The sequence below is a fragment of the Callorhinus ursinus genome, unplaced genomic scaffold (assembly GCF_003265705.2).
Source record: "Callorhinus ursinus isolate GAN/ISIS: 27379988/994484 unplaced genomic scaffold, GSC_fseal_2.0 scaffold34, whole genome shotgun sequence".
NCBI lineage: Eukaryota > Metazoa > Chordata > Mammalia > Carnivora > Otariidae > Callorhinus > Callorhinus ursinus.
In genome coordinates, this window is record NW_027397096.1 from 8,701,621 (window position 1) to 8,724,693 (window position 23,073).

Here is a 23,073-nt window from a genome sequence, read left to right on the forward strand (position 1 = left end):
TAAACTACAGTTGTGAAAGGGTCCACCAAAACGCTGAGCATCGCTGTGATAAGAGTGTGCTTTTCTCAGCAGACCACGGCAGCCTCTATGACATCTGGAGCCTGAACTCTCTGCTTACAGAGATAATAAATGAAACATTTAGTGTTACTGCTCAATCACCAGTTCACACAAAAGAACGGTACCTTCAGCTCTCTGCCTCCTGACTTATAGTAAGTGCCTTTATTAAATCGCAGTTCAGAGACGTGCTAAGCTGGAAAGCACTAACAAGAAGCTGGCTGGTTCAACCTTAGTCATCTCACAGAGGAAGCCAGAGGCCCAGCAGGGGGAACACAGATATAACCTCACACAGCGATAACCTCAAGTCCCCCAACGACTCCTGGGCCTTTTTAGCTTGCAGCACTTCCCGAGACTCCTGATCTAGAATTCATTCACTTTTTTTTTTTTAAAGATTTTTTATTTATTTATTTGAGAGAGAGAGAGAATGAGAGATAGAGAGCATGAGAGGGAAGGGGGTCAGAGGGAGAAGCAGACTCCCTGCTGAGCAGGGAGCCCGATGTGGGACTCGATCCCGGGACTCCAGGATCATGACCTGAGCCGAAGGCAGTCGCTTAACCAACTGAGCCACCCAGGCGCCCCTAGAATTCATTCACTTTTATAGGCAGGTCTGATCCACACCTGTCTTCCCCGCTTGCCTGTGGCCCCCGTGTGAACAGGGACCATGACAGTCGGTCAGTGCCCAGCAGACAGGTGGCTCAACAAGGACTACTGAATGAATCACGCGATATTTGAATTTTAACTAATCGTGTTCATTCTTTCCGTTTCCTACACATCAACATTCCTCTCTGACTCACTCTTACTTGTCCACAGCCTCTAACTTCCCAGAAGACAATTGTAATGAATAGTTCACATGGAATAACCAAGGAAAGAGCAGTTAAACAGATGACTTCTCTGTTGGCAAGATAAGGGTGATAATAGCAGCGTGGCCCCCCTCGGAGAGAGGGATTTTTCAATTCTCTAAATCAGCTGCTGACAAAAGCACCTGAGGCTGCATACGATAATACAAGGGAACAGAGGACCCGCGCTCAGAAGACCCGGGCCCAAGCCCCACTTGACTACGTACGTCTTTAGAACAAGTTCTCCCTTTCTGTGCTTCCACTTTCTCACCGGACATCCTCCAGGCTGTGAGGTACTAAATAAAGATCAGTCGTGGCTCCGGGCACTGTAACAATGCTTCAGCTAGTTTCTCTGGCAAGGCTCAAATAAAAGGGAAACCTAGAGGTTTCCCCACAATTACCATTTGGCTCTCCGGACTCGTCCCAAAAAGAGACAGGGACATCCGTGACAAAATCAGCAGAATGGGTCAAGTAACTGAAGGAGCTGGGGACAAAGCAAGAAGCAAAGCGGCCTTGGGACAAGGCTGTGGGTGATTTGCTGGCCTCTGTCAGAATCTCCACTCACCCAGGCATGCAACCTTTAGTGAAGCCAATGCCTTGCTGTTTCCAGCACTAGGTGAGTAAGGCAGAGAACCTGCCCTTGAGGAGTTCATGGTCAAGGAGAGGAACAAGAAATGTAAAACCCAAACGAGAAATTTCAGAGTAATCAGTGCCTTAACGGAGGTTCGTACAGCGTACCGGGGGCTATGAAGATAGAGACACAAGCAGCTCTTCAGGGACAGAGGGGTGACCAGAGAAGACCTCTCAAATGATGTGCCACACGTATCCTCCTGTTGGAGTAGCTGGGGATTCATCAGGAAGCCCAGAGTAAAAGGAATTTTCAAGAAAAAGCAAACAGCATGCAACAGGGCATTAAAGAAACTACAAAATGTTTGGTTGGGCCAAGAGTAGGGGTGGGATGGATGAGGGTATGGCAGGCAAACAAGCAGCCACGAAAAACCATGGTAAGGAACGTGGACTTTATCCTACAGGCAGTGGGACACAATGAGCAGTTCAAGGAATCACGTTTTGTGATCTTATTTGCATTTTATAGCGGGCACTCTGACAGGCAGGCTGGAAGCAGACAGCTGGTGTGGCAGAGGCAAGACAGGAGGAGAAAGGGACAGACAGATCTCTCACAGAACTCGTGGGATGTGTCAATGGATTGAAGCGGTGGAAGAAGGGGGAGAGAAAACAGTCTTGGGCGAATCCCAGGGTCTCTGAATTACACAACAGGACACAGAGTGGAATCGTTAAGGGGAGTAAGGGACAAAGCCCTCAGGACAAGGCATGTGTCTGTGTGGGGGCAATTGTGATGATGGGTTGCATTTTGTACCCGGGGGACTTGCTGGTGGATACACAGCACACAAAGGGAAGAGTCCTGGTTGAGGAGAAAGTCTGGGAATCCTCAGACCACCAGAAGCATGAAAAGCCGAACAGGGCAAAAGACTGACTGGACAGTGGGGGTCACAGAGGATGGCCTGGGAGAACCCCCAGGGGCGCCCAACCTAAAGGGCTAGCGGGGGAAACCAGCACAACAGTGGCAGGAAGACTGCTCAGAGGTGGGCAATCTGGAAGAGGGTTCTGAGTTTCAAGAAGAAATGACTGATGCTGTTGAATGACCTGGAGAGTGGAATACAGGAATACAAAATGCCCAATGGACCTAGTTTTAGGAAAATGTGAGCATGCTCTTGGCCCAAGTAGGTAAGGGAGAGAGAAGCTGACTGACAGCTGTAAGTCGGAAAGTGACAGGGAAGTGAGGATGTGCACAGACCCCAAGGATAAACTATTCTCTGAAGAAACTTCTGGCCGTGAAGGGAAGGGCCGGAGCTGAAGAGGATCCAGGTCACTAAGACGGCGATGCAGACGCATGCATCGACTGTAGAGGAGCCCCCAAAGATGAGCCTGCAGAGGAAGGGAAGCTGGTAACAAATGGTGGGAGTAAGGGCCAGGAGCAGAAAGAAAGGTGACCTGCTGGGATGCCTGGGTGGCTCAGTCGTTAAGCGTCTGCCTTCGGCTCAGGTCATGATCCCAGGGTCCTGGGATCGAGCCCCGCATCGGGCTCCCTGCTCCACGGGGAGCCTGCTTCTCCCTCTCCCTCTGCCTGCTGCACCCCTGCTTGTGTGCACTCTCTCTCTCTGACAAATAAATAAACAAAATTTAAAAAAAAAAGAAAGAAAGGTGACCTGCCGACAGTTTTGCGGGCAGGAGAAAGGTCACCTCTCACCAGAGACTGGAACGGAGGGAAGAGGGAAGTCATCCAAGAGAAGCTTACAGCCTCCTCAGACAAAGGTGAACGAATGAAGTACAAAGGCAAGGAGGGGGGTGCAGTTAACCACAAGACGAAAACAAACTTTTCCTGCGCACAAGGAATCTGGCGGGGCAATTTCTTCCAAGAGCCGAAGAGGACTTTGCCGCAGGAGGGCCAGGCCCTCTTGGTAAAGCGCAATCGAGAGGAAAATAATGGCAGGCAGGCCGGCCAGCCGTCTGTCGTTTAAATTCCTGTGTTCTCCCGAGCGCGCAGGGAGCACCGGCGGCCGGCGGCGTGCTGGGCCCTGGGAACAGCAAAAGCCATGCCCACCAGGTCCTGGCCCCCAGGGGCCTCCGGGCCCAATGAGGCCCTGCTGTCTCGCTTAACTCTGCCGTCCGGGCAGGAGAGCGAAGAAAGCTCTTCCTCAAGCCGAGAACCAAGACAACCTATCTCCCTCAGCACTATTTTCTCTCAACTTTGCTTCTCATCTTTTTTTTTTTTTTTTAAGATTTTATTTATTTATTTGTCAGAGACAGAGAGACCAAACAAGCAGGGGGAGCGGCAGGCAGAGGGAGAAGCAGACTTCCCGCCGAGCAGGGAGCCCAATGCGGGGCTCAATCCCAGGACCCTGGGACCATGACCTCAGCCGAAGGCAGACGCTTAACCAACTGAGCCACCCAGGTGCCCCAACTTTGCTTCTAATCTGAACCGCCTCCTGTGACGAGCTCAGAAAGAAAAGTCGTCAGCCTACGCAAGTCTCTGGTTACTAGGCTCAGAAGGACTTGGCTCTGGGAGAAGACCTGAAATGTGCCTCTCGGTTACTGCCTAGGCCTCCCCGTGCAGGTGGAGGGCTGAGTCTTATCCTGGGCACACGTATACGCAGGGAAGGGACTGGCACAGAAAGGGGTGGGTGGAAAGTCTCCGGGGCTAAAATACCTACAGACTTGCTCAGCCCAGCCGAACAGGGGTACCAACGTCAGGAGACTAGGCTTTTACTCTTTTTGACCTATATTTAAATACCATTTCCTAAAGGGGTCAGTTAAAAGTACTCTCTTGCCAAACTGGAAAATGCTACGCCTAAATAACAACTATATTCGGGGTTACTTCAAGGAGTGCAAGGAAAGAGTTGGTCATTTGAACACTGCCATACAAACTTGGCCGTATTTTCTCCTCCCTTGGCCCTGGCCAGACCACAGGCACACTTGGCATCTGATGATGTTGCCGAAGGGCTGGAAGCAGAACCAGCTGCGGGGCGTGTGATGAGCTCTACCTATGGCCACACTGGGAGAAACTCCGCTCTCCGATCTGCAAGCCTCCCGATCTTGAAAGAAAATGACCAAATCTTCTCGCAGAGCTTAAAACTCTCCCCACCCCACCCCCAGTCCCCTCACCCTCCTCGTAAAAGAGGACTTGGTGATTTTGGCCTCAAATGCAGTCTCCCACCTCTGTCCCACGGAGCTTGCTGGAAGCCGGCCGGGCCCGCCTCCTCCACTGGGCCTGCCCCGAGGGAAAGAGGGGAGGTGTCAGGCCAAGGGGGATGAGAAAACTTGCTCCTCCCTGTGGAGGAGCCCTGCGGGCGGGGGCCAGGACGGCTAGTCAGCACCTGAGGGTTTGTCAGCCTGACAAGGATGCTGGCATTTCTTGGGAGACAAAGCTCTGCTGAACAGGAAATTACAGTTTTAATAACAGGGTAAGATAAATGACCTAGCCCAGGCAGGCTGAGTACAGTCATAGTTAGAGGCAAGAAGGGAGAGAATGTGACTTCTCCCCGCTAAGTCCTAGAATCCTAAGTAATTTTAAGACAGTCACTTCTCCACTTGTTCACCTGCCCCCAGGCAAATCATTTTCAGCGGATCAGTGGTTGTCATGGGCTTTCCCAAGGAGGAGGGAAGGGTCAGAACGGACCCATGGAGCAGAAGGGTAAGAATGTCGTGAGGGCCCTAGGAAAGTAGGTGCTAGTGTGCAATGCAGCTCCAAACCACCTTGCTAACCACCCAAATCTAAGGCAGTAAAGTCACGTCCCCAAGGTTCTCCTCCAATCTATCTGGATTTTAATTAACTGCTCTGCGTGCCAAGGTACTTCTGCAGCAACGGGCTTTTCACAAACTGAAGATCTCAGAATAAACGGACTTAGGGTGAACCCACTGTGTAAGACTTCACAAAAATCCTTTTTAAAAAACCTAATTACGATGCCCACAATCCTCAAAGAAGTACCCTTCTGACGTGGCAAACGAGAAAGCGGCTCCGTGGCAAGCCCGCCTGCCGTCACTACCATATTCCCAGAATTGTTCAAAGCGGCTGGGCTGTAAGAGCACTAGGAAAAGTTGTCCACGTTGAGGATCATTCATACAGAATGCATTTTGCTTCATCTTGTATACTATCCTTAAAAAAGCAATTAAAGTACAATTGCAATGACTCTGAAAGGAAATGCTATGAAAGCCTATCAATATGGCTTAGCTATGCCTCTCTGAAATAACGGATAAGTAATTACATGATTTGAGAAGAAAAGAAGAAAGCAGTCATTCTTCACTGGAAGGATGCTTCTCATCTGCCAGGCACTGAGCTGGGGTCTACCTTTATCATGTGATCCTCACAATCCGGCAAGGCACATTAGAGATTTCATCCCATTTTCAGGTAAGAAAACCAAGGTTCTGAGAGTAAAATAACTGTTAAAGCACAGAGCTAGAGGGTAGTAAAGCCAAGATGGGACCCTAAATCACTTCAACTGTGAAGCCGGTGCTCTGAGGGCTACAAGAAGTCGTCCTGATTCCACAATAACTCAAATAATAACGATCAGTCTCAGGGAAATGGGCTGCAGAGTATACAGAGCTTTTGCTTTCCATCTCGACGGGAGCTTTCCCATCAGCACACAGGCACACTCCAAGATCTCCCAGATTTAACAACTCACCCTTGTCACGAAGGAAGTACAGAGTACAACCCAACATGTTACACCAATCGCCCACTGGAATGGCTAAAATGGGAAAACTGGATACTAGCCACTATTGGCAAGGATTTAAAGCAACTGGAACTCTACTATTCCTGGCAGAAGTGTAAACAGGTACAACACGCATGTACACACACACACAGTGTAAACTGGTACAACACACAGTATAAAGTGCTAACATACACATACACCATCACTTGGCAATTTCACTTACAGGTATAATTCCTAACAGAAACACATTCACCAAAAGAGTACACGAGAAGGTTCACAGCAGTACGACTGTCCCAGCCCCAAGCTGGAAACCAGTCCAAATGTCCATCAACAGGAGAATGGAAAAACAAATGACAGTATTTTCATACAGCTGTGAGAATATACAAACTAGTGATACATGCAATACAGATTAACGATGAGTGAAGGAAGACAGGCACAAATGAACACATACTAAACAGTTCCGTCTATACAAAATTCAAACACAGGCAAACTAATCTATGGTGTTAGAAACAGGATAGTGGTGGGCGTCTGGGTGGCTCAGTTGGTTAAGCGACTGCCTTCAGCTCAGGTCATGATCCTGGAGTCCCGGGATCGAGTCCCACATCAGGCTCCCTGCTCAGAGGGGAGTCTGCTTCTCCCTCTGACCCTCCCCCCTCTCATGCTCTCTCTTTTTCTCTCTCTCAAATAAATAAAATCTTAAAAAAAAAAGCCTATATAGCTATAAGCTTATCAGTATCTATTTAAAAAAAAAAACAGGAGAGTGGTTATCCTCGGGGGTAGGAAAATAAATGGAAGGGGACACAAGGGGGCTTCTGGTAACGTTTGGTTTCTTAGTGTGAGTGCTAGTTATATACACAGATGTTAATTTAAACTGTATACTTACCATTTGTATACTTCTCTACTCATATTTCCATTAAAAGTTTTTTAAAGCATCTAGTAGAATATTTGCAAAACATAGTAACAAAATATTTTGACCTCAGTAAAGGTCCTTTTCTCGGCTCTCTTCTACATGGAAATTTCTCCAAATACTTGACTCTACTTCCTCAATCTCAAATTCACTCTTTAACCCTCTCCAGTCTCACCTAAACCATTCTACCTAATTTCTTCTTCACAAGGTCACCATGGAATCCCAAGTGGCCAGATCCAAGTGCCACTTCTCTCTCTCTCTCATTCAACCTCCCAGCAGTGCCAGACACGAGCAACCCTTCCCTCCTCCATGAAACACTCTCCACAGCTCTACACCATTGGTTTGCCTCCTATCTCAAAAGCCTCCTTGTTGGTTCTCCCCACTCCCTCTGTTCTTCAGTGAGGTAGGGAGCTCCCAGGCTGTCTTTGGCACCCTCTCTGTCCACTCTCTGTCTCCCAAGGACAGCCCTGTCAGGTGGCTGTGGTTACCATTTTTAAGCTTGAAGATTTCATAAATCCCTCTCTCAGCCCTACCTGTCCCCCCGCGGTGATCTCCATTGCCATCTCTCATCTACTACGCCCATGTCCCTCCTTAGACCCTTTGAATTTGCTATTTGCTCCTGGAAGAGTCCCACCTGGACTCTTCTTGCCAGGATACCACATAGTTGGCTCCCTCTTGCCATTCACCCCTCAGTTTAAATGTCATTTTCTAATCTCATGCATAAGAGCACTAACTGATATGACTGGCTTACTTGTGAACTGCCTTTCCTAACCAGAATTAACAAAACACATGAGACAGGGATTTTGCGCTCTATTGTAATTCCAGAGTCTAAAATGGCATCTTGGATGAAAGAACTGCTCCTAACTAGTTTCCCAGCTTCCGTTCTTGCCTCTCTCCAATTCCTTCTCCCCAACACACACAGACACTTAAAGCTCTTTAATGGAATCCAACTGCATTTTATTTTATGTTTTTTTAAGATTTATTTATTTATTTTAGAGAGAGGGGGAGGGGAAGAGAATCTCAAGCAGACTCTCCGCTGAGCGTGGAGCCTGAAGCCAGGCTCAATCTCATGATCCTGAGATCATGACCTGAGCAGAAACCAAGAGTCGGATGCTTAACCTACTGAGCCACACAGGCGCCTCCCCCCACCCACTGCATTTTAGAAGGAAAACTCATCTCCTGGCATGGTTAAAAGACCCTGCCTATGCCACTAGTCCCTGCCCGCTTCCCCATTCATGTCCTGCTGCTTCTCTCCTGGCTCACTAAGCTTCAAGCCCTCTCGCCGGTCTCGCACTCCGAGCTCCTTCCTGCCTGGATTGCTCCTCCTCATCATTCAGGTCACAACTCCCACACCACCCACGGAGAGGAGCCCCCCTCAGTCACACGCTCTCTCCTTGCCCTTTCCACTGCCCTCCTGGGCACTGCCCATAATCTGTCATTATAAATGTTTGCTTACAGGCTGTCTGCCTGCAGACTGGAACCTCCAGGGGCAGGGACCCCATCTGTCTTCACTTTTTTATCCACATCTAGCAAGTGCCACTTCGCAGCAGGCACCCAAATTGGTGCAATGAACAAACGGAGGTCAGAGGAACCTTCAAGTATTTTATCAATACAGCCAATGAGGCAAGTACTAGTTATCTCTCCTTAGGGCCAGAGCATTTTGTCAACATTTACAGTGACATAAAGGGACTATGAAAAAAGTCCTTTTATCAAAAACAAAGGGGAGCTAACCTTGCATGGGTTACTTAAGGTTTTTGAGCCTTTTTCCTCACCTGTATAAAAGGAATAATCCCTCTCTGTTGGAAGGCAAGTGTAGGGATGAAAAAAAAATATTCATAAAGTGCCTAACCTATAGTAAGTGATCGATACCTAACATGTTAAAACTATAAAATGGCCACAGCCTAGATGTTCAATAGTGACTACTGGCTGGAAAGCTGGAAAGCCCAACATGACTCTTGCTCCTTCTCTCTCTGTTCACACCAAGCTTGAGTTTCCCACCACCTAAGGGATGAGGTTGGGTGGGACTCTGGCACAGCTGATCACATCACCCACATAATAAAGAATCAATCCTCATCTTAAGAACTCACCTGAAATTTAAAATCATCTCTCAACTTGGAGGGCTGCTTACTTTTAAAAATAAGTTTGAAAGGAAATTTGAAATCCCTCACAACTGTTTAATTTAAAACAGAATCTCCGAGTCACAACTGGAATTTTCCAGTAAGCCTGCCTATTACAGTGCCCGCCCTGACCAGGGAAGATTTAAACTGCTGGTGACAACACAATGAGCATGAAATAGGCAACTGTTGCATCTGCGAGGAAGTGAGTCGCAGAGTACACAACAGTACTTGCTGGGCCTGTGACAGTGAAATGTGTTCTCTGTGATACTGAGATCATTTCCCAGACATCTACTTTAGAATAAAGAATTCCGAACACCTAAGTCACAGAGGAGACAGGTATATTGTGGAACTCTAGAACCCAAGGCCTGAATCAGATCGGCAGCCCTGCTGAAGTGGTGTCTGGGCTGGACCTAGGGGATTGTTCACCACTGTGTTCTGGAACACAGAGGAGGAAAACATTTCCAAAGGCTTGAAATCCTAATCCTCCACAGCAGTCCTTAGGATGTGGGTAGTGGATAATGCACATTTCCTAGATAGGAATTTCATTTTGGGGCTCAATTTTTAGAAAATAGACAAGTTAAAATGAAAATTCCCAACTATGTTTTGCTTTGGTCTTAGACTCAGTCAGACATGACCTTAAATCCTGGCTCTAATACTGAGTAACCGAATGAGCTTGAGAAAGTGGCCTCCTGAGCTTCAGTGGAACATAAACTTAACCTACATCTCACAGGCTGGACACAGAGTAGGTGCTCAGTAGAAAGAGGGAGCACACCTTTACCAGCTTTCTAACATTACATAAAGAGCAGAAGATGGTACTAGACATTCAGCAAATGGCAGGCATTACAATAAGGCATGGGGCTAATGATTAAATGTTTGCCTCTCTCCAAACCAGCTCCCAGAGCCTCCAGTCACACTAAGATGTCAGACTTCAAAGATACTAGGACTCCTGTGCCCTCCAGTTCTCAAGGTAGACTTTAATATAAAGGATCAAAGTTTTAGGTGAAAGAATTTCCTGTCATGTTACTTAAGGGGTACACAAGGGAGAAATAGAATGTATTCAGACTCAGGGGTTCAGAAGACCCTTCTCAGATGATCCTAGAAAACATCGTTTTTTAAGTAAAAGTAAAAACACTACAAAACACCTAACATGTGCCAAGTGAGTGGTTTTGTCTGCATCTGTTGTGTATTTTAATACAATAATCCTGCAAACATCCAAACTAAAATGTTCCTTCTGTAAACCCAGAGGCTGGGCCCTAAGGGTTGGCTAACTGCACTAGGGTCACACAGCTAGAGGGTGATTAATTGGTGGTCCTGTGGAAAGAGGGGGATGCTTTCACCACCCACAACTCCCTCCCCATTAGCACTAGTAACTCAGAGCCTGTGTGCCTGGAGAGCAGGTAAATGAGCTGCTTGCGGGAGAGACCATGGACATCACTGACGCACCAAGCCACCCTTTCAACACCTGAGGACCTCGTAAGAGGTGCGGCAGACAAAAAGCCATCCCTGGGAATCCACAATTTTAATTTATACATCCAGTAAGTCATCTGCATTTCCGACCTACTAAAACTTACAGGGTACTAATGCTACGAAGAGACCCCCAACTTTCTAAAGAGAAATATTAATCCATATTTAAGAGGTTTCAGTTTCTATTCATGCCTGCCTCTGTTCCAGCTAAAGGAAAGGTTTTTGACTTGTCTCAACTACTTAATGCTCTATTACTCTCCTTTGAACATGTGTTTTCACTGGTGCCCATGAAATAATGATTAAAGCAAATCCTTAGCACTCAGGGCCTCACCCTCCTAGCTATTAGCCCCCAGCTCCGCTGCTGTCCTCCAGACCCTCAAATGCCAAGCTTATTCTGATTTTCAGGAACCTCCCGCAAGCCCTCCTCATGCAGCACTTATTTCCTCAGGAAAACCTCCTCTGACCCTGTCTGTGCTCTCCCAGCATCTCGGACACCTCCCGGTAACTTTAATTCATCTGACTATCTGGTTAGCACTACTTTCGGACAAGCCCCCTTCCAAGCCCGAGGACTCCGAGAGGTACAAAACCAGGCAAGGTCCCCGCCCCACAGGATTACTTGCTGAGGAGTTGAGCACGCTCGCAGCACTGCATTTAATCAATGGGCTAACAATTTGTATAAATTCAAGTATTCTCCCATGGTAAGGGAGTGAAACAGGAGTCTACAGCTTAATTTTGAGCCTTGGTGCCAGGTAAGTGTGATCACCAGGTATTTGAAGTCTTACTAATGATAACAGCAATAGAGCTTTAAAAAAAAAAAAGGGACACAAATTCATGCTTGAAAATGCCACAGTCATGATTCCAGGGTGATGAGCAAATTAAGGGCTTTAAACCCAAATAACCATAGCAGTCCCTCGAGGGAAAGGCCTAATAGGAACATGCCTACCTCACACTTGCTGAAGATAAGTTTTTAGTGTCTGCTAAGATGACTTGAAAAATAGGAACAGTAACAGACTGAGTTTCCAGAAGTAGCAGAAAAATGTTAAAATTATCAGTTATGACAGCATTAGAAAGCCAGAAAAGGGACAGCCTCAAGGATGAACAAGAGCAGGCATGTCCGTCCCCTCCCTGCGTGAGAAGGCACAGAAGGCTTCAGTGGCCTTCCAGCGGCTTTGGTTCAGAATACACAGCACTGTGATAAGAACTGCAAAGAATACAAATTACAGTGAAAACAACACATGGAGAAGTAAAATAACAGAGACAAGAAATGCTAGAAATCGAAGAGGCTCTACCAGATACACCCAGGTCTAAGCAGAGCTTTGCTGGTGGTGACCGACAGGCACAGCCCAAGCAAGACGAGACAAGAAACCACAGCCGAGGGTCTTAGAGCGCAAAGTGTTAAAATGACAATTTGAAGAAGGGGAAAGGAGAGAGGTTTCACTTTCTGCTAGTAATAAATGAGCTCTTTTCCTGAAGTGATAACTGTTGTAAACAAGTGAAAAACATACACAATAATCACAAGTTATAAATGTTCTTGAAAACTCCCGGGTTTCAACTAGTCTATGACAAATATCTGCAGAGGGACCTCGGCATCTGCTACGAAGTTCAGGGAAAAGTAATTCTAACCAATGGACTTGTGCCAAAATCTCACCCTCGGGGTCTGACCAATTAAATGGCTGCTTCTTAGTGTGGCCTTCAGGAGAGATGACAGATTGAACACTGCAGCGGAGAAGCCTACACATTTAATTTCAGCCCAGGCATTTTGCCCCAAAGGGCGAGTCAATCAGGAAAGAAAGCAGTTCAGAGTACAGTCTTCAAACAAGCTGAAAACAGAATAAACGGACCTGCAGTTTAATTACCACAGGATCCTTCTTCCATCAAAACTGATGACAAAGCTCCTCAAGAATAAAGAGCCTGATCCCCCTGTACTCTTGTGCAGGAAACAGGATTTACCAGACAGGCTTTTTCTAGACCAAAGAAGCTGCTTTCACGAGCTACTATCCCACTGACTGACTACCGGGTAACCAGGATGGAAACGTTAAGGAAGGGGCACCTGGCGGGCTCAGTCGGTGGACTGTGTGACTCTTAATCTCGGGGTTGTAAATTAGAGCCCCACATTGGGTGTGGAGATTACTTAAAAATAAAACCTTTGAAAAAACAAACATTAACGAGGCCAGGGATTCGTATGGTGAGCGGGTCTCTGGCACAACCAATGCCCTGGGGAAAGGCAGCGCTTGGGGACATGAGTTCTGTCTAGGGCCAAAATCATCCAGTTTGCCTTTCCAAAGTGGACCGCACACAAGTTACTGCAGGCAAATGTACATTGCAGTGTGGACTCAACGAGGATTCTAAACCCTGGTGTTATTTAATCCCTTTAAACCTTATTTTCCTCAAAAACAACAGAACCTGCTACATTTAAAGGATAATAGAAAGGATTAAAATAATGCATGTCAAGCATTTACTCCAGAGCTTAGCACCTAAAAGGTGCTCAAAAAAAAAGCTGGCTACAAATAAAGAAAATCTTTTTCAAGGTTCTCTAAAGTGGCAGAATTTATCTGCTCTATCCCCTATCTGCTTTTTTTAAGACCTGCTGATACCTTTACAACAGACTCAATGTAGTTTTCTTTCTTTTTTTTTTTTTAAAGATTTTATTTACTTATTTGACAGAGAGACACAGCGAGAGAGAGAACACAAGCAGGGGGAGTGGGAGAGGGAGAAGGAGAAGGAGACTCCCTGCGGAGCAGGGAGCCCGATACAGGGCTTGATCCCAGGACCCCGGGATCGTGACCTGAGCCACCCAGACGCCCCTCAATGTTGTTCTCTAATGATCCTCCCAGAACTAAAGCACTCTAGGCCCCTCCCACCAGCTCTTAACTTTGTAAGCCCGGGAGACCTTCTCTCAGAGGTGGTTTAGCCTCTGCGGAGCCCAGCCTGTTAGATTTCTTCCTAATTCTACCACATTGCCAATAAGTCTGTCACTCTTCCCACAGCGCGGCCAGTTTGGACTTTCTCCCTCCACCCCCTTGGCCCCCAGATTCAGAGAAGCGAACACCACCCGCCCGTGTTCGGTAACTGCCCTGCTGCACTGAAGTCAGATGGGAGTTTGCGATGAATCCGATGAATCCAGACCAACCACTCCCTTCCTCCCACAGACCTTTGGCTTGGTTTAATGTCTGATCTCAATCTGAAAATTATGCTGACTTTGCTGAAATGTTTTCTGCTCCCGCGAGGATGTGATATGCCCACTATCTATCCCAAGAAGCAGAAATGGAGATTTCCAGTTCACCTCATGCCACAAAGAAAACCTTCGTATCCTCATCATCTTCTCTCCTTGGGAAGAACGCTTGTGCTTAACCTGGTCTTCAGGTTTTATTCTTTGCCGGTATATCCCACAATAGAGTGCAGACTGGCTCATATTCACTGCTCCTTGACAGATTCAAGAGAAGAAACACGTGTGCTGACATCAGGATGTCATAGTGCTGTTCTCATCGATGCTACTAAGATGTGCCACTTTACCTACTTGCTCCTGGAATTACAAAGTGGAAGCATAGTCTGCAATGTGGCAAGGACGTAGATGGCACAAAAAACATTACCCAGACTTTCACCTGTCCCATATTCATTCGTTTATGGTTGGAGACCATCAGAATAGACCTGTTCTGGAATAGCTCAAGTGGTTATGGTAAGGCACAGATCTCAACATTATTCCCCACAGGATTATTCAAATCCAGCCTGCTGATGAACATAATAAAGCAGATTTCATGCAGTGGGAAGCAATGAGGAATGAGAAGGGGATTCAGAAAAGAGGGGTTCCTAAGACTGTTTACCAGCTGAGTAACATATACCCCCCCACCAAGCAAACTGCTTATTTAATCTCTTCTCCAGAAATTTGCCTATAGAGGTAAAACAGTTCAAGTTAGCATTAGATCCAGCCTCCAACACTCAAGGAAATTTTCAATTCAAAGACTAAAACAGCCCCAGGATAATTTGTAAACTACCACACTCAGGAAACACTCAAAAGGTGTGCTAGAAATCCTGGAATCCAACAAAAGGAACCTGTAATTTAAAAGGCTGGTGAATTACAGGCTAAGATTTCCTATTGTTATTAAGAAATAAATAGCCAAGCACAGCTTGGATCCCTCATCTACCAAAAGTAACAGACCAGCAGGCATTCAGGGGGTTCACTTTATAAAGCATATGGATGCAATATGGTGTAAGTGAGGAAAAACCATCATGCACCAGGGAGAATGGCCTGATCCCTAGAAGAAAGATGTGCACCTGTACAAAGGCAAGGCCAGTGAAGGACTAGTTGCCTTAACTCCTTTTCAAACCAGAAACAGAGACATCTTCAGTCAAGCTCAAATACTAGAAGTCTTGACCTTTTAACTACACCAAGTTTCAAAACACAGACACACAAAGTTACAGTAAAGACAAGCACATCCTGTTTGCACTTGACTTCCTGTTCTGGGCGATCTAATTACACAGCCGCTGCCTAGCCACAAAATAGGTAACCTTTCATATCTGCCAACAACCGGTTCACTGAGCACTATTTCACGGACAATAAAATACATTATTCTACCAGTCAGGTAGAAAAGATTCACCTAAAGAGCACCAAAAACCCATCATGAGCCTCTAAGCCACTTTGTCTCTCCTATGCTTCCTAATGACATCTGACCTACATAATAAAAACTTAACACAAATATGCGCTGAGATAAGAAAATTAAGCCTGAAACAGAACGTGGAATACGGGGGCTGGGAAGAGCAAGGAAGATTGGAAATGTTTTTATTATTAAACGTGGGCCCCTCTTCAAAAGTAGAAGGAACATATTCCTATCAGCCAGAATCCCCACTGAGCTGATCCCCGGAAGGTAACCACCAGGAGTGATTACAACAGTTAATAAAGGGCCCTTCTGGTGAACACTGCACCCCCAATCCAACCAGCTACCAACCGGAGTCCACATGTCAGCAAAAGTTTTCCAGTTTTAGAGACCTGAAGCCCCCACTTGAGGTGAAATTTCCACCACTTCCCAAGAGCTAATAGTTCTCCCCACTAGCTACATTCAGTGTTGGGAGTAAATGCTGGACAATGAATATCCCAGTTTTTATGGACCCCTCAGTTAGCCTCCTTGGGTCTGTCTTCTCATCTGGAAAATAGGAAGGTAAGATGACAAATCTCTAATGTTTCTTCCAGCTATCGAAAAAGTTCCAGGATTCAACACTAAGAGTTAGAGGAAGCTTCTGTGGCTCCCAGCGTTCTTTCTTTGGTCAAATAAGACACCTTTAACACCCCACAATTCAGTGTGAATATATGCCTTGATCTATACCTCTCAAGTACTCAAGAATTCTTTTCCCTCTCCCTTGAAATGTGGATCAGAAAGTTTCCCACTGAAGGCAAAATAACAAACCTTAAGGACTATTCTCTTTACCCATGGTCTTTTTATTAAGATCTTAATGTAAGTACCACTCGGCCCATGCTGGTCATATGATTCCTGGACAGAATAAAGCCACAAAAGGATGAAGAAGATCTGACCAGCGGCTTGTGGCCCTCCCACACAGTGACTGCTAATAGCAAAAGAATGGGGCAAAATCAGGGTAAGAAAAGGGGGTGGTGAAGACAAGCGGGGTGAGTCAGTGAAAGGGAAAGCCCAGCAAGTTTAACAGGAAAGAAAAAGAAATGAGAAAAAAAGAAGAGCAAAGGGGGGAGGGGGGAATCCAAACTAATGAGCAGAAACTTAAATTCTGCTTATCCATTCATCCAACAGACACCGAATGCCTACTATGTTACCTGCAGGGAACTGAACTAGACACTAGAGGAGATAAAACGTCAACCAGATAAATCTGCCCAATGAGGTTATGGTCTAGTAGGACAGATAAAGGCATGTATACAAACTGCTGAAATATATAGCAGAAAGTATACTGTGCCATAAAGGAGACATAAAAGAGAATTCTCTACTATGAGACCCAGAGGAAGAAGTGATTACTCCCAGTGAGGGATCAGACAAGGAGGCTTCATGGAAGAATGACATTCCAAGCCAAAAACACAACAGAAACAAGGACACCCAAGTAGGAAATCAAGGACATATAGGTACAGTGAGTAACTGGATTTGATTTGAGATAGAAGTGGGCCTGAAGGGAGGGACGTTAATAACAAGAGCTAGCAATCCACAGAGCCACAGCTAAATTGGTAACTGGATTGGAGCCAGACAGGTGTTCCAAAGTCAGACTCCCAGTTTGAGTTTAAATCCAGTGGAGAAGGAAGGAAGGAGGGTGACAAGTTAGGAGCTTGGAGGAATCTCAGAACCCATAAAATTAAAATAATAATAATAAAATTAACGCAAAATCAATGTGTGCAGATATACTTAAAGTCCCTCCAAAGAGATGCAATGTCTTCCAAACTAAAAGCAAGAAGACAGGAGGACAAAAGGGCTTGGGTAATGGCATTAACATATTTAAACGAAGAACATGACCACATATAGGCTCCTGGCTGGCTCAGTCGGTAGAACACGTGGCTCTTGATCTCAAGGTTGTGAGTTGGAGCCCCACGTTGGGGGTAGAGATTGTTTAAAAATAAAATCTTAAAAAAAAAAAAAAAGTGACCACATCAAAGTGTGATCTACAAACTTAGAAACATCTAGAAAAAATAGAGGGGGTCATTTTGACTCCAGAATCACCCAAGGCAGACAAATACTGCAACGAGGTGACACACCATCTTCTCTGCTGTGGGACAAGGTTCTTTCATGAAGCTTAAATGGGAACTGCACATAGAAGTAGTTAGGGGTATGGGCTCTTAGAATCCAAGGAACTTGGCTCCAATCTAAGTTCATCCTCTTACCAGCTTGGACAGAGCCTTGGTTTCCTCGTTTGTAAATTGAGGATAATGGGCCCACTGGGAGAATTAAATGTCCTACTGTATGCAAAAGCACTTAGTACAATACCGACCATATAGTAGGCAATCAATAACCTTAGCTTTTTTCTAACTTTCCTCACAAAGTATTCTATCATATTATTCCATGCTCACCAAGCAAGCTCGGTATTATTAAATTTCATTTCTCAGATCTCTTGATACAGAAAAGCAATACCCCAGCAAAATCCAGAATCCTGTCAATAGGAAAGGCCTCGTTCACTCTGGAGTAAGAAATTGTCATTCTGTTCTGAGCACAGTCACTCAAGTCTGAATATAGTGCTGTTCCCAAAGACTGACTGATCATTTCCAGATACAAAGCAAAACAAATTTTGTGACCTGAGAACCAGACCTAAAACACAGTGACCAAAACCCTGAGGGGTCTTCCTGAGAAAATAGATGGCACCCACCAGGCTAGCCCTACCTACTGCCACCCTCAATCTGCAACAAGCCAGTTTGTATAACATAATTTTCCTATACTTCTTCTCCACCTTTCACTTCACCATACCCTTCAATCACGTACTATGGCGAAGCACTTTACCTGCCTCTCTGACCTTCTGGAGGTCAAAGATCCCATCTTATCATCTTGGCATTCTTTCCTCCATATCCCAGGGTACCTTGCATCAAACGGAACTACATTTATTATAAAAATGAATTTCAAACACAACTTTCTTTAACAACACAATCCATTGCAATCCACCAGTCCTACACCCCGAGGCAGGATTTATTGACCTCTTTTGATTTACTGAACTCTTATTCTATGTTCTTCTTCCCCTCTAACTCCCCAGCCTTTCCACACCTGAGCTACTGAGTATTACAGAAACGTCAGAAGACTTTATTTACTGGGTGCCCAACAAATTCATACAACTGGGACCAAGCCACCACTGGGCTGAGAAGTCTTTTATTCATCTCTAGTTGATATCTCCATAGCAACTTTCCAAAGAGCAGCGTTGTGCAGGGTTGAGGACATGGGTCCCGGAGTTAGACAGAATTCAGTCTTCCCCTGTGACCTCAGTCAAGGTGCTTAACTTCCCTGATCTTTACTTGTTTCTGTAAAATGAAGAACCTAAATGAGGTAATTAATGCAAGCCCTTAACAACACTAAGTGCTCAAAAAGTGGGATCTAAGTCATGACTGTTTTCTACTTTGTCTAAGCTCAGCCCCTCTCCTCCTCCACTCCTTTGAGTAACTAGAAACCTCCTCACCTACTTTACCAAAGCAGTTCAGTTGGGTTCCGACTACTTATTTTGAGGCAGTGGTACCATGGGAAGAACACAGAGATCAGGAGTCCAGCTGGTGCCCTACATGAGATATGGGACCACGACCCGTTTCATCTTTGCTTCCAATTCCTCGACTGTAAAATGGGTATTTTAATATGTGAGAATGAAATGGGAAAATATGAAAGAGCATCAAGCAGATGAGGGGAGAGGGGAAGTAAAGTGAAGTGATAGGCTTCCAAGTAAAACAAACCTCAAATTCCAGTTCCACCACTTAACTACCTGTGTGACCTCGGCAAGATTCTTCTGTGTAAAATGGGGTAAACAGTGCTGAAGGGTTTTGAACAGGTTTAAAACAACATACAGACGACTTGGCATGTTGGTTTTCCCTCCTCCTTTCTGCCTCTTCTTTCCTTTCCATCTCAAACACTCCCCTTTATTCACTTAGACCAGAACAGCACCATTTCTGACCATCAGTTAAAAAAAAAAAATTAGCGCATCTCCAATATCTCTATACGTAACAGCAAATTAAGCAAGGGCTACTGTACAAATATGCTGTGTTCTATCTAAAACCTAACACTAAAAAGAAATTTCAGAGAGGAAGATAAAAATATAGAAAAACTTAGCTCTGGTATTTCCTTCCCAGACCCCAAAATAAGATCTTCCATATTCTTTGACTCTGGAAATTCATTCTGAGAGTCACTACACTACTAGGCACCCTTTTTAGAAACAAAGATACAGAGAACAGACTTGGGGCGGTTCCTAGCCCGGGGACACTCATGGGGTCGGTGCTCAGCAGACATCAGCCTCGGCACACCTGCTTCTCCGTGCAGGTCTGCGGAAGCGAGCTCTCAGCCTCATCTTCCCTTCTCTTCAGTTCCCTACTTCCCCCCACAAAGCTTTGGTGCCCTGTTTCACCCGCAGGTCACACAGGTGTTTGCTCACTCCACTCCACTTCACCGAAAGCCCTCTCTCCAACGTCACCAGAGATCTTCTGACGGCTGAATGCATGGCTTTTTCCTAAGTCCTCCACCTTTCTGACCTCCCCGCAGCCCCAGCCATGGGTGACCTACCCATGTTCTTCCTGCAGGCTCCTTCTTCCCCTTCCGTTTCCACTGAAAGTGCAGTAGCTGACTCCCCTTTGACTTCCAAGACCAACCTTTCTCCCTGTCCTTCCCTGGCTCCTCCTTTTTGCTCCCTGAGTATACCCTAGGGCTCTGTACTTACCACTCTCTCCTTCTCTAGTGAATTCTACTGGCTCTTTTAAAAATCTGGGGGTGCGGGAAGCCTGGGTGGCTCAGTTGTTAAACCTCTGCCTTCGGCTCAGGTCATGATCCCAGGATCCTAGGATCGAGCCCCGCATCCATTGGGCTCCCTGCTCAGCGGGAAGCCTGCTTCTCCCTCTCCCACTCCCCCTGCTTGTGTTCCCTCTCTCGCTGTGTCTCCCTCTGTCAAATGGATGGATAAAATCTTAAAAAATTTATTTAAAAAATAATAAAAAAAATAAAAATCTGGGGGTGCCTGGGTGGCTCAGTCGGTTAAGTGTCTGACTCTCGATTTCAGCTCAGGTCATGATTTCAGAGTTGTGGGATTAAGCTCCTCGTTGGGCTCCACGTGGCCATGGAGCCTGCTTGGGGATTCTCTCTCTCCCTCTCCTTTTACCCTCCTTTCCTGCTCATGCACACGCGCATGCTCTCTCTCAAAAAATTAAATGAAATTAAATCCATCCCACAAATAGCCCATTCTCACCATATACATTGCCATACTCTGCCCTGTGTGCCATTATCTTTCCCAAGAACTAGAGCAAACACCTCCTGACTGGTCCCCTCTTTGCCACTCCTTCTCCATATAGTACTCAGATTCCACCGCTTGTCACTCTCCTGCTTTAAAACCTTCAGTGGCTTCCTATCATGCTTTTCTGGTAAAGCTCAGACCCCCCCAGAGCCCACAAAAGCCCCGTGTGATGTGGGCCCTGTCTTCCTCTCCTGCTTGACCTCATGCTGCTCCCCACCCCCATTCACCTCACTCTAATCCCTTAGTGGTCCTCTCTCCAGTTCCTCAAAAATAAAAAGACTACTTATTACCCCCAAGGTCTGCACACTTGTGGTTCCTTTCCTGCCTGGAACATCCTCCACAGCTCTTTTCACCAAGTTGGCTCCTTACTTATCAGCCAGACTCCTGCTCACCTGCCCTATAACGCAGTTGTGTGGCACACGGGGGGAGCTCGGTGAGTGTTTGTTGAATGAACCGATTCCACAGCCTTTAGTCAGAGAACCCCAAATTGAAATACCCGGAATCAGTCTCACCCTTCAGTTTCAGCATCTTGTTTCTGAATGCTTGCTAGATAGGGATCCATACCTTGAATTTAGCATAGCAAGTACAATCAAGACCCAACCCTTCATCTCTTCCTAAACCAGTTCCTCTCATCTTCCGAAATTACACGAGCAGTTTGATCTACACCTCCACTTCAGAACCATGAATTTCCCATTCATTTGCTCCACCTGTCCACAATTCTAACCAACCTTTAAAACTGAATTCAAATCACTTCACTCATTCATGTATTCAATCAACCACTTATTCATTCAACAAACACTGAGTGCCTTTTATGAGGCAGGTACTGTGTTAGACACAGGAAAGCAAAGCAGACATATTTTTGTCTACTCTCTATCAAATAATCACACAAATGTTATAAATTATAAAAATTATAACCTACAAAATGCTAGGAAGGAAAAAGTGCTAGAAACGAGAAGAAAAAAATGTGAGGCATCAAAAAACATTCCTTTAATGATGGGCTGATTGAAGGAGATAGAACTTAACCTAGGCAGACTGGAGGGTAGAACCTGCCAGGTCCCAGAAGCAAGAGGAGATCAGCAGGCCTATCTTAAGGCACCTACCATTCTGCCTTATATATTATACCTATCAGGATCAGTCCTGTTCCCTTCCCCAACCTCCATCCTCATTTTACTGTCACCTGAGAGAAAGGACATAGAGTGTCCCATATGTGCCACCACCCCCCAGAAGATACTGATTAACATGTCTGGTACTATGGAATCCATGCTTGTAAAAAGCTCCCAGACGACTCTGATATGCAGCCAAGTTTGTAAATCAAATGCCTAAACCATCTACTCAATAAACATGTATCAGTTAGTCTCTCATTAAAAATCTCTAAGGTCAGGGGCGCCTGGGCGGCTCAGTTGGTTAAGCGACTGCCTTCGGCTCAGGTCATCTGGGATCGAGCCCCGCATGGGGCTCCCTGCTCGGTGGGAAGCCTGCTTCTCCCTCTCCCACTCCCCCCGCTTGTGTTCCCTCTCTCGCTGTCTCTCTCTCTCTGTCAATTAAATAAATAAAATCTTAAAAAAAAAAAAAATCCCTAAGGTCAGTGTGATAAACTCTCCAAAATTGGTCACAATAATCTCAACCATACTGTATGGCCTTTTGCAGTGCGACGTTGATACTCTACCCTTCCAGAAGTGGACTGAGTTCCCTCCCCTTGGACGTGGGCTACATTTGTGACTTACTTTAACCAAAAGAATGAGGCAAGTGATGACGCAGGACTCCCAGGCCTAGGCCTTAGGAGGCCCTGTGGCTTTCATTATGGTTGCCTCGGAAGCCAACCACCTTATAAAAGGAACCCAATATTGATTAATGAATGATGAGAGACCAAGACAGAGTCAAACCTCATGGAGGAGAACCAAGATGTCTCAGCCAAAAGCTAGCACAGAGACCCACGTATTCTGAGTGAAGCCATGTTGGAGCCCCTAGTCCAATGAAATCACATGGAGTAAAGTGGTAGGTCCTTCTTCCCTGGATTATAACTCACAGAATCATGATCCATGATCCGTAAAATGGCTGTCATTTGGGGCGCCCGGGTGGCTCAGTTGTTAAGCGTCTGCCTTCGGCTCAGGTCATGATCCCAGGGTCCTGGGATCGAGCCCCGCATCGGGTTCCATGCTCACTGGGAAGCCTGCTTCTCCCTCTCCCACTCCCCCTGCTTGTGCTCCTTCTCTCGCTGTCTCTCTGTCAAATAAATAAATAAAATCTTTTAAAAAAAAAATGGCTGTCATTTGAAGCCACTGAAAGTTTTAGGGTGATTTGCTAGACAGTAGTAGATAACTGAAATAGAAATTCAACTCACTTTTAGCAATCATTCAACTGTTTCCCAGCTTTGATGATCACAAGAAACTCTTCCTTATATTCATTACAATTACTCCTCCTTCAAATTAAGCCCATTTCCTCTTAAATCTTTGAAGTACAGGAAGAACAATTAATCAAAATCCCCCTGGCAAAAACTATTCTTATACTTGAAGATGGTAATCAAGCCATCCGTTAGCTTTTCCTTCTGTAGGCTAAAATCA

General features: G+C 45.8%; 1 protein-coding gene across 10 annotated transcripts in view; it reads right to left on the reverse strand.

The window, feature by feature from the left end:
* Positions 1 to 23,073, reverse strand: part of RFFL (ring finger and FYVE like domain containing E3 ubiquitin protein ligase) — a 61,730-nt gene that overhangs the window by 16,075 nt on the left and 22,582 nt on the right. For 2 of the 10 annotated variants that reach the window (XM_073879446.1, XM_073879448.1), the window contains exon 2: positions 22,539 to 22,735. The exons of 7 other annotated variants lie outside the window; for them this stretch is intronic. The gene's annotated coding sequence lies outside the window, so the exon portion shown is untranslated. Of the gene's footprint in view, positions 1 to 13,889; positions 14,072 to 22,538; positions 22,736 to 23,073 lie in introns of those variants that run through there. One more of the 10 variants, XM_073879447.1, reaches the window with a different exon arrangement.